The following is a 12,472-nucleotide window of genomic DNA, read 5'->3' on the forward strand; positions in this document are numbered from 1 at the left end:
TCTGTTTCTTTTCTTAGGTTAGGGAGTTTTTTAGCCATTATTTCCTTGAATAAGCTTTCTGTCTTTTTCTCTGTCTTCTTCTGGGATCCCTATTATATGAATATTGGCCCATTTGATGGTGTCCTGTAAATTTCTTAAGCTATTTTCACTCCTTTTCATTGCTTTTCTGTTAACTTCTCTAGTTGGCTGGAGACTACCCTGTCTTTTGAATTTGTTGATCTATTTTTCTGCTTCATCTACTCTGCTTTTGAGTCCCTCTTTTGAAATTTTCATGTCAGTTATTGCTTTCTTCAGCTCTGTGATTTTTGATTGACAGTCTCTTATATTTTCTATTTGTCAAAATTTTCACTGAATTTTTCTGATGCAGTGAGCAACTTTATGACCAGTATTTTGAACTCTTTATTGGGTTAATCACTTACTTTCATTTCATTAAGGTGTGTTTCTGGAGTTTAATCTTGTACTATTGTTTGGTACATATTTCTCTGTTCTCCGTTTCCCTAGACTCTGGTGGTTTCTGTATATTATATAAAATAGCCACCTGTTGCACTCTTGACATATTAGCTCATGTAGGAGATCAACCTTGTTAATCAGCCCAACCAAGCTCTTGGTTTTCTCTCAAATCTTTGTGATTCACCAAGATGCCTTCTTTGTTTTAGTGGCTCCCAGTGGTTAAGGCCATCAGTGTTCCAAAAGGGAGGATTACAGTTGGCACCTAGATGTAGATTGATTAGAAGCTGGAATCTCACACAGAAGCTTGGAAAGTATGTACTTTTGTCACAGTCAGGCCCTAGATATGTATTAAAGTTAAAAGCCTGAGCTCAGCCATGAGCTTGTAAGGTGTACAGCTAGATCCCTTTCAAGGAAAACTTGGAGAGGAGCATTTTTGCCTGCTTCTGTGTTGAGCCCGGGAGAGATAGCCAGTTAAGACCTCTTCTTTATTTCCTACACTCCCGTGGGGCTTGGCGAAAGGTAGCCCCACTGGCTATGAGAGCCAGGTGATTTGCGAATCTATCCCTTGAGGCAGCTATAAATGTTGGAGTGCAGATGTGTATGCAAGCTTCTTCCAGGGAGATACTGGTTGGTGAATTGGAGCAGGCTGGAGAGAGAAGACAGGAGGTATCTGTTGGTTTTCCCAGTGTCTGGAGATGATGGTTGCCAGCCACCAGATACATGCTAAATTAGAAACCTGGCCCTCAGGCAGCAGCTTCTAAAGTATGCAAATAAATCCCTTTCAAAGAAAGACTGGAAGATGGGCATTTTTGCCTGCTTTCTTTGTGTTGAGCTCTGGGTTGATAGCTGGTTAAGATTTGCTTCTTTATTTGCCGCATCCCTGTGGAACTCATGAATGGAAACTCCATTGGCTATCAGAGCTAGTAATCTAGAGATCCATCCCTTGGTCAGCAGCTGCAAAAACTGAGGTATGGATGTATATACAAGCTTCTCTTAGGGAAACACTGGTGACTTGGAGTAGGGTGGAGGGAGAAGATGGGGGGGGAAATGTATGCCAACTTCCCTTTTCTGTGAAGGAGGAGCAAAGCCCCTAGATGCCTGCTAAATTATAGGCCTGAACTTTAGGCAGCAGCTTTTGAAATGTGCAGATAAAGCCCTTTCAGGGAAAAAAATGGGAGATGAATTTTTTTTTTTGCATTTTTAATTTTATTGTGTTATGTTAATCACCATACATTACATCATTAGTTTTTTTTTTTTTTTTTAAGATTTTATTTATTTATTTGAGACAGAGAGAATGAAATACAGAGAGCATGAGAGGGAGGAGGGTCAGAGGGAGAAGCAGACTCCCTGCCGAGCAGGGAGCCCGATGCGGGACTCGATCCCGGGACTCCAGGATCATGACCTGAGCCGAAGGCAGTCGCTTAACCAACTGAGCCACCCAGGCGCCCCACATCATTAGTTTTTGATGTAGTGTTCCATGATTCTTTGCATATAACACCCAGTGCTCCATGCAGAACGTGCCCTCTTTAATACCCATCACCAGGCTAACCCATCCCTCACCCCCCTCCCCTCTAGAACCCTCAGTTTGTTTCTCAGAGTCCATAGTCTCTCATGTTTCATCTCCCCCTCTGATTTCTCCCCTTTCATTTTTCCCTTCCTATTATCTTCTTTTTTTAAACATATAATGTATTATTTGTTTCAGAGGTACAGGTCTGTGATTCATCAGTCTTACACAATTCACAGCACTCACCATAGCACATACCCTCCCCAATGTCTATCACCCAGCCACCCCATCCGTCCCACCCCTCCACCACTCCAGCAACCCTCAGTTTGTTTCCTGAGATTAAGAATTCCTTCTATCAGTGAGGTTATATGATACATGTCTTTCTGATTGACTTATTTCTCTCAGCATAATAACCTCCAGTTCCATCCACGTCGTTGCAAATGGCAAGATTTCATTCCTTTGGATGGGTGCATAATATTCCATTGTGTGTGTGTGTGTGTATATATATATATATACATATATATATATATACACACACACACACCACACCTTCTTTATCCATTCAGGGAGATGGATAATTTTTGCCTGTTCCCTCTATGTTGTGCCTTGGATGGGATAGCCAGTTAAGAACTGCTTTCTGTTTGATATAATCTTGTGGATCTCATGGATGAAAACCCCACTGGCTTTCAAACTAAGTATTAGTGAGCCTGTCTCAAATGTAGGAGTCTTAAAAGTTGAAGTTTAGATGTGGGTGGGGTCTCTTTGCTCCTCAGGAAGAATTTGGCAGTTGGGAGTTCCATTCTGATTGGATGGCACTGTATCAGGCATGAGTTTTATGGCCAAAGTGTGGCTCAGCCTTTCCTACCCATTTCAGTGTATTTTTTCATTTGCCCAATATATAGGAGTAACTCAACTGGTTTCTGGATCTTTTTCACAGGGAATTGCTCCATATATTTGGTATATCTATGGGAGGAGCAAAGCTCAGGAGCCTCCTATGTTACCATCTTGATTGACTCTCTGTTTTGAGTCTGTTGTCTTAAAGTACTGAAGTCACCATGGTGGAAACAGGGAGAATGCTGACAGTGAAAAGGGTGTGCATCAGAGGAACACAGACCCTGGCATCCCGTTCTGCCTCATGAATAATTAGACTTACCATAGAAAGGAATCATGGCAAAGAAGAGGACAGCTAATGGTGAATTATTTAATAATATATCAGATATAACAATGAACAATCCAAAAAAGGAAAATAAGAAAACAATTACATTTACAATAGCATCAAAAAGAATAAAATGCTTAGGAATAAATCTAACCAAGGAGGGGAAAGACTTGTACAGTGAAAACCACAAAACACTGCTAAAAGAAATTTAAAGAGAACACAAATAAATGGAAAGACATCTCATGTTCGTGGATTGGAAGATTTAATATTGTTAACATGTCTATAGTACTAAAAGTACTACATGTTCAATGCAATCTCTATCAAAATTCCAACAGCATTTTTTGAAGAAATAGAAAAATTTATCCTAAAATTTTTATGGATTCTCAATGGACTTTGAATAGCCAAAACGATTTTGAGATAAAAAAACAAAAGTTGGAGGAATACTTCTTGATTTTAAAACATATCACAAAGTCACAGTAATCAAAACATGGTGGCATTAACAGTCAACTACATCAATGGAATAGAGAACCCAGAAATAAATCCTTACCTATATAGTCAAATGTTCTTTGACAAGGGTGCCAAGACTACCCAATGGGAAAAAACAGTCTCCTCCACAAATATTTTTGGTAAAACTCAGTATACATATATAAAAGAGTTAAGTTGGATCCTTATGTTTTACAAAAATTAAGCTAGATTAAAGACATAAAGATCTAAGACAATAAAACTCCTAGGAGAAAACAAAGAGGGAAAACTTCATCATTTTGAATTTGGCAGTGATTTCTTGGAATATGACACCCAAAACAGAGAAAACACAAGGAAAAAGGGAAAAATAAGACTACATTAAACTGAAAAAATTTGGGGTACCAAGGGGCTCTGAGAATCAACAGAGTGAAATGGCAAGCTACAGAATGGGAGAAAATATTTGGAAATTACATATGTGATAAGTGATTAATATATCCAGGTTAAATAAAGAACTGCTACAACTCAACAACAAAAAATCAAATAATCTGATTAAAAATAAGCAAAGGGCCTTGAACAGACATTTCTCTAAAGAAGAAATACAGATGGCCAACAACCATATGAAAAGATGCTCAACATTAGTAATAATCTGAAAAATGCAAGTCAAAACCACAATGACATATTATCTTGTACCCATTAGCATGCCTACTATTAAAAATAAAAACGGAATAATAAATGTTGGTTGAGTATGTGGAGAATTTGGAATGCTTGTACACTGTTTGTGGGATTGTAAAATGATGGAACTGCTATGGAAAACAGTATGGCAGTTACTCAGAAGTTAAAAACAGAACTACCATATGATCCAATAATCCTGCTTTTGACTGTATATCCAAAAGAATTGAAAGTAGGGACTCAGAGATATTTGCATATCCATGTTCATAATAGCACTATTCACAGTGCCTAAGAGTAGGGGCAACCCAAATGTTTATCAACAGATTAATGGATAAACAAAATGTGGTATATACATATAGTGGAACATTATTCAGCCTTAAAAAGGAAGGGGATCCTTTTTACATTTTTTCACATGCTACAACATGATGGACCTTAAGGACATTATGTTAAGTGAAATAAGCCAGCCACAAAAAGACAAATACCATATGATTCCTTTTATATGAGGTGTATTTAAAATAATAGAATTCATAGAAACAGAAAGTAGAGTGGTGGTTATCAGGGGCTGGGATGGAGGAAATAAGAATTGCTTAATGGCTACAGAGTTTCAGATTTGGAAGTTGAAAAAGTTCTAGATATCTATTTCACAATAATATGGAGATACTTATAACTACTGAACTATATATTTAAAAATGGTTTAGATGGTGAATGTTTTTTTCCAACAGCACTATGCAGTTTTATTAACCATTCAAGTACAGTAGCATCTGGTAAGATCAGGACAGAATTGGGGTTTAAAAGTGAACAGAGGGGTGCCTGGATGGCTCACTTGTTAAGCGTCTGCCTTTGGCTCAGGTTATGATCCCAGGGTCCTGGGATCAAGCCCCGCATCGGGCTCCCTGCTCAGCGGGAAGCCTGCTTCTCCCTCTCCCACTCCCCCGCTTGTGTTCCCTCTTTTGCTGTGTCTCTCTCTGTCAAATAAATGAATAAAATCTTAAAAAAATAAATAAAAGTGAACAGATATTCAGCATCTAACAGTTTGAAAGAAGCCACTATATACTCTTTCCACAAACATGTTTTCACACAGCCAGTATGGTACTAGCCACTAACCCAGGACGCCAAGTGTATTGAAGTAGAAAAGATGCAACAAAAATAGCTACATTAGAAAGACTTCAATACTTGAGAAAAAGAGTGCAACACTCAGTTTTTCCCCTTTAGCCTCTAAAACAACATCATGCCGTCTAGATCTATCAATACAGTCCTACATCAGCTTCTAGAATATTTGTCAGGAAGGCAAACATAAAATGACACTGGCCAGTACAGTCTTTGGGTATTTGGGAAGGGGAAGGGGAGAAAGTTGGTTCTCAGAACAAATTAGTCAGCATCAGTTATATCAACAGGATCTTTGGATTCTTTGTTCTCCCACACTTCTTCAATGTGCTTTTCCTTCTCTCACAAGCGCTCCAGTTTGGCAGCCATTTGTACCTCCTGATTCTCTTTGTTGGCTTCCATTTTGTGGGTCAGTTTTTCTTCTGCCATTTTACTGAGGTGGTTCTTTTGTTGCTTTTTGAAGCATTTCTTTCTCATGCTCTTGTTTCTCAGCAAGCTGCTTCAAGACCTCAGCTTTATGGGACTTGTATTTTTCTTCTGCAGCTTTTAATTTCTTCTGAATTTCCTCTAGAGAAAGATCCTCCTTCTTTGGAGGGAAATGGGGAATTCTGGGATGAATTCTTTTGGTTGAGGGCTGAGAATCAACTCAAAAACTTGGCCTGAGGCATGCTTCTCCAGTTCTTTCACTGGGATATCAGAAGAAGCCATGGTGAAGAGCAGACAAGAGGCTGGCAGTGCATTCTACAGAATCCACTGGCAAGGAAAACCATGCTCAGTCCGAGCTGCCTGGCCATATTCTCCAAGATGGTAAATTTTATATTACGTATTTTTTATCACAATTTAAAAAACTTTAAAAATATGATGTGGTTTTTCAACTCTGTGTGTAGATTCTGATGTATTGATTAAGGATACGCCACAGTTTATTTCATAAATCATCTTGACTATAAAGACACCTTCAAAACTTTATCTGTTTCCTTCCTCCAGTAGTAGGAAGTATGTAGTCTTATTTTGCAGAAGGGAAAATATAAACACAAACAAGGAAATCCCTTTCTCTTCCATGTGGTTCATTTCCAAATTGCTTTAGAAATTGACTTAACTAAATCAATCCCCAGCTCTTCCTGACTCCAGTTCTTTTTTTTATTTATTTTTTAAAGATTTTATTTATTTATTTGACAGAGAGAGACAGCGAGAGAGGGAACACAAGCAGGGGGAGTGGGAGAGGGAGAAGCAGGCTCCCCGCGGAGCAGGGAGCCCGATGCGGGGCTCGATCCCAGGACCCTGGGATCATGACCTGAGCCGAAGGCAGATGCTTAACGACTGAGCCACCCAGGCGCCCCTCCAGTTCTTTTAAGCTTAACTTTGAAAGGGTCTGGAGAAGGCAAATGAAAAGGTCAGAATCTATCTTCTGCATCTTACCCCATTAGAAAATTTCTATCACTATGTGTATGCCCTTCCATTATAGGTACAGTACAATTTCACAAGAGTTGATTTGTGAAGGAAAGTGAGGAATAAAAAATTCAAGTTGAAAGAAACAAAATCATATCTGATACTCAGAAACCTTTAGAAGGCTTCTCTCAACTATTCTACCTAACATGTTTTCTTGACCTTATTCAAGTTGCTTTTCCTTTTTTCTGCAGCTGAAGATAACTTCATCTTTACTTTCTTCCTTTAGTTCTTTTATGCTTTATTTATTCATTCATTAATTCATTAGGTATTTGGTGCCTATAATCATTTTATAATGATTCTTTTAGGTCTTTAGTTCTTTACAACATCCCTGTGACATAAGGCAGTCTGTAGATGCAGTGCTATACCAGAGAGGAAGAAATGACCAGTTATTCTACTGTCAGTAAACTTGAGGGCCTATTGTCTATTATCACATGTACTCCAGTGATTGCCCTCTTCTGGAGTCTGTACTTCCCAGTTTTCATAAGAAGCTATATTGGAACTATTTCATTAGATATTATAAAAGGTTAGAGAGTATGAGGCAGTAGGGAGAGGGTTTATTTGTAGTCTACCAGTAGTGTCTGATCTATCTCTGGTATTTAGAACAAACAGAGAATAAATCTTTTTAGTTATTGGAGATTATTAGTAACATTTCTTGAATGGCCAATGGTGCATTATGGAATTTCTATTTTAACTGAGATTCCAGAATATTAAGGTAGAAAAGTTTTTTGAATGCCTACTTTTGCTAGGCATAGTCCTTTTTTCCTTATAATGTTATGATTGTATGCATAATTTATTATCCTCTTTTTTGTGAATAAGAGAATTGAATTTGGGCAACTGGCTCAAGATCATCCAGCCAGTAAATGAAAGGGGATCCAAACCTGGGATAATCTGTCTCCGAAGTGTCTCTAAGCTTTCTATCTTGATGACTGGCCAAATTTAAAATACTTACTAGCTACAATTTTATCTCAAGAGGAATAATTTTATGTACTATACCAATTTCACTTCAGGCATTCATAGATTGGCCCTTTTAACCCTTCTTTCTTGACATAAAGACATTTTCTCTTCATAAAGACATTTGCATGAAAATGAGCTAATCCATGTTGTAGTCCTTTTCTGTTCAATCCACATTATAGTGGTCTGTCTGTTCACATTTTCCTTATTTTTTACCTGAAAGCATAAGCCTTGGTGTGCTGAAAGATGACAAATAAAAATTTGAACAAAACCCAGAGGAGAAAGCTGGAGTTAAGAGTCCCTGGAAACCAAAATGTGTTGAGTCAAGAGGAATGACATTGAAATTCGTAATTTTTTTTTTTTTTTACTGACAAGCACAGTGTCTGGGCATGTGCCTGTGGTGAAAGACATGGTAAAAGCAGGGATAGTTTAAGAGTTTGTTAGTGTGCAACACTTAACTTTTGGAAATCATGCTCTACATCATATGAAACATTCTTAAGTGTACCCACATGTCTCATTAAATGTAATATCTGCACAGTGAACAGGATGTAAATGTTTTTTATAGTTTTGTTTTTGAAATTATGTTTAGTTCTGATTTCTAAAGAATCGTTGTGCTTACTAGAGAATTATTTTGAAATGAGAAATGAAACAAATTGTTCTGGGTCCTTAAATTGTTATTAGTATTAAATTTAACAATATATGAAGTAAATATAACATTTATTTTGTGGAAATTGTTTTGTGTTTGGAGTCAGTAATTTTTGTTTTGCAAACCAGAACAATGCTTTTTTAAAAGGATCTTTATTGAGATATCATTTACATACAATTCACCCATTATATTTTGCAGCTCAGTAGATTTTAGTACATTCACAGATAAATGCTACAGTCACAACAGTAGATTTTAGAGCATTTTCATCACCTCAAAAAGAAACCCCATCCACTTTAGTTATTACCCTCCCTACTTGTTTCCCTTCACTCCCTCTTTAGCTCTGGGCAACCACTAATCTTTTTATCTCTATAGATTTGTCAGTTCTGGATATTTTATATAAATAGAATAATATAACATGCAGTCTTTGTTACTGGATTCTTTTACTTAGCATAATGTGTTCAAGATTTATCCATGCTGTAGCATGCATCAGTAGTCTATTACTTATTATGGTTGAATAATATTTCCATTGTATGGATATACCACATTTTGTTTATCCATTCATCAGTTGGACATGTGAGTTATTTTCACCTCTTGCCTGTAATGAACAGTATTGTTTAAGTATTTGTGTACAACTACTTTCAGTTCTTTTGGGTATATATCAGAAATGGAATTACTGGATCATATGGTAACTCTGTGTTTAAATGAGGAACTGCTATTCCAAAGTGGCTGCACCATTTTACATTCTTACCAGTAGTGTATGAGAGTTCTGATTTTTCCATATCCTTGTCAGCATTTGTTATTATCTGGCTTTTGATTCTAATGTTCTAGTAGGTATGAAGTGCTATTTTGTGGCTTTAATTTATATTTCTCTGATAACCTATGATGTTTAGCATCTTTTTATGAGCTTGTATATTTTCCTTGGAGAAATGTTTATTTAAATATTTCACCTCCTTTTTTTTAAAAAAAATTGCTTATTTATCTCTCCAGTATTGAGTTGTAAAAGTTCTTTGTATACTTTTTTTGTTTTAAAGATTTTATTTACTTATTTGAGATAGAGAGTGAGAGAGAACATGAGCCAGGGGACAGAGGGAGAGGGAGAAGCAGGCTCCCCACTGAGCAGGGAGCCTGAGTTGGGGCTCGATCCTGGGACCGTGGGATCGTGACCTGAGCCGAAGGCAGACACTTCATGGACTGAGCCACCCAGGCGCCCCATATATACTTTGGATACAAGTCCCTTATCAGATACATGATTTATTTTTTTGTCCATTTTGTGGGTTGGCTTTTTACTTTCTCAGTGGTATCCTTGGGAGCACAGCCATTTCAAATTGATTTTGATGACGTTTAGTGTATCTATTTTTCTTTTGTTGCTTGTGCTTTGGATGTCATATCCAAGAATCTTCTCCAAGTCCAAGGGACTTATCCTTTGGTTTCTCTTAAGAGTTTTATAGTTTTAGAATTTTGTTGTTGATCCATTTTGAGCTAATTTTTGTATATGGTGTGGGACAAAAGTCCTATGTTTTGCACGTGGCTATCCAGTTATTCCAGCCTCATCTGTTGAAATACTCACTATTAAATGGTCTTGGTGCCCTTGTCAAAAATCAGTTGGCCATAGACACATGATTTTATTTCTTCACTCTTAATTCTATTCCATTCATCTGTTTATCCTTTTGCAAGTACCACACAGTTTTGATTACCATTGCTTTGTAGTAAGTTTTAAAATCAGGAAGTGTAAGTCCTCGTACTCTGTTCTGGGTCCCATGTGATTATGTATGAATTTTAAAATCAGTCTGTCCGTTTCTACAAAGAAGTTAGCTGAAATTCTCATAAGCATTGTGTTGAATCTCTAGATCAGTTTGGGGTATATTGCCATATTAAGTCTTCCAACCCATGATCATGGATATTTTTTCCATTACAGTTGATTTTTGTATATTGTCTTTGTATCCTGAAAACTTGCTGAATTCATTTCTTTTTTTTTTTAACATTTTTTAAATTTAAATTTAATTAATTAATATATGATATATTATTGGTTTCAGAGGTACAGGCCTGTGATTCATCAGTCTTGTATAATACCCAGTGCTCATTACATCACATGCCCTCCTTAATGTCCATCACCCAGTTACCCCATCCCTCCACCCCCCTCCCCTCTAGCAACCTTCAGTTTGTTTCCTATGATTAAGAGTCTCTTATGGTTTGTCTCCCTCTCTGGTTTCATCTTGTTTTATTTTTTCCTATCTTCCTCTATGATCCTTGTTTTATTTCTTAAATTCCACAAATCAGTGAGATCACATGATAATTGTCTTTCTCTGATTGACTTATTTCACTTAGCATAATACCGTCTAGTTCCATTCATGTAATTGCAAATGGCAAGATTTCATTTTCTGATGGCTGTGTAATATTCCATTGTATATATTTATATACCACATCTTCTTTATCCATTCATCTGTCAATGGACATCTGGGTTCTTTCCATGGTTTGGCTATTGTGGACATTGCTGCTATAAATATTGGAGGTGCCCCTTTGGGTCACTACATTTGTATCTTTGGGGTAAATACCCAGTAGTGCGATTGTTGGGTCGTAGGGTAGCTCTATTTTCAACTTTTTGAGGAACCTCCATTCTGTTTTCCATTTCTTTGAGTTTTAATCATTTTTTAGTGTATTCCTTATGATTTCATGTATATAGTATCATGCCATCAGTGATTGGAGATGTTTTACTTCTTTTCCAACCTGGATGTATTTTATTTCTTTTTCTGGCCTAAATTGCCCTGGCTTAAACCTCTATTACAGTGTTGAACAAAAGTGCTGAAAGAAGGCCATTTTTGTGTTGTTGCTGATCTTAGAGGGAGGACATTTAGTCTTTCACCCTTACGTATGATGTTAGCTATATGTTTTTTTTTTTTTTAATTTTTTAATTTTTTTAACTTTTTTTATTCTTATGTTAATCCCCATACATTACATCATTAGTTTTAGATGAAGTGTTCCATGATTCATTGTTTGTGCATAACACCCAGTGCTCCATGCAGAATGTGCCCTCCTCAATACCTACCACGAGGCTAACCCATCCTCCCACCCCCCTCCCCTCTAGAACCCTGTTTGTTTTTCAGAGTCCATCGTCTCTCATGGTTCGTCTACCCCTTCGATTTCCCCCGCTTCATTCTTCCCCTCCCGCTACCTTCTTCTTCTTCTCTTTTTTCCTTAACATATATTGCATTATTTGTTTCAGAGGTACAGATCTGAGATTCAACAGTCTTGCACAATTCACAGCACTTACCAGAGCACATACCCTCCCCAGTGTCTATCACCCAGTCACCCCATCCCTCCCACCCCACCCCCCACTCCAGCAACCCTCAGTTTGTTTCCTGCAATTAAGAATTCCTCATATCAGTGAGATCATATGATACATGTCTTTCTCTGTTTGACTTATTTCACTCAACATAATACCCTCCAGTTCCATCCACGTCGTTGCAAATGGCAAGATCTCATTCCTTTTGATGGCTGCATAATATTCCATTGTATATATATACCACATCTTCTTTATCCATTCATCTGTCGATGGACATCTTGGCTCTTTCCACAGTATGGCTATTGTGGACATTGCTGCTATAAACATCGGGGTGCACGTACCCTTTCGGATCCCTACTTTTGTATCTTTGGGGTAAATACCCAGCAGTGCAATTGCTGGATCATATGGTAGCTCTATTTTCAACTTTTTGAGGAACCTCCATACAGTTTTCCAGAGTGGCTGCACCAGCTTGCATTCCCACCAACAGTGTAGGAGGGTTCCCCTTTCTCCGCATCCCCGCCAACATCTGTCATTTCCTGACTTGTTAATTTTAGCCATTCTGACTGGTGTGAGGTGGTATCTCATTGAGGTTTTGATTTGGATTTCCCTGATGCCAAGCGATATTGAGCACTTTTTCATGTGTCTGTTGGCCATTTGGATGTCTTCTTTGGAAAAATGTCTGTTTATGTCTTCTGCCCATTTCTTGATTGGATTTTTTGTTCTTTGGGTGTTGAGTTTGATGAGTTCTTTATAGATTTTGGATACTAGCCCTTTATCTGATATGTCATTTGCAAATATCTTCTC

The 12,472-nt window shown here is 37.6% G+C and overlaps 1 pseudogene; it reads right to left on the minus strand.

Moving 5' to 3' along the window:
• Positions 1 to 5,609: 5,609 nt before the first annotated feature.
• On the minus strand, positions 5,610 to 6,053 carry LOC110592238 (annotated as a pseudogene).
• Between the last annotated feature and the right edge of the window lie 6,419 nt (positions 6,054 to 12,472).

Source organism: Neomonachus schauinslandi, chromosome 3 (genome assembly GCF_002201575.2).
Source record: "Neomonachus schauinslandi chromosome 3, ASM220157v2, whole genome shotgun sequence".
NCBI classification, from domain to species: Eukaryota; Metazoa; Chordata; class Mammalia; order Carnivora; family Phocidae; genus Neomonachus; species Neomonachus schauinslandi.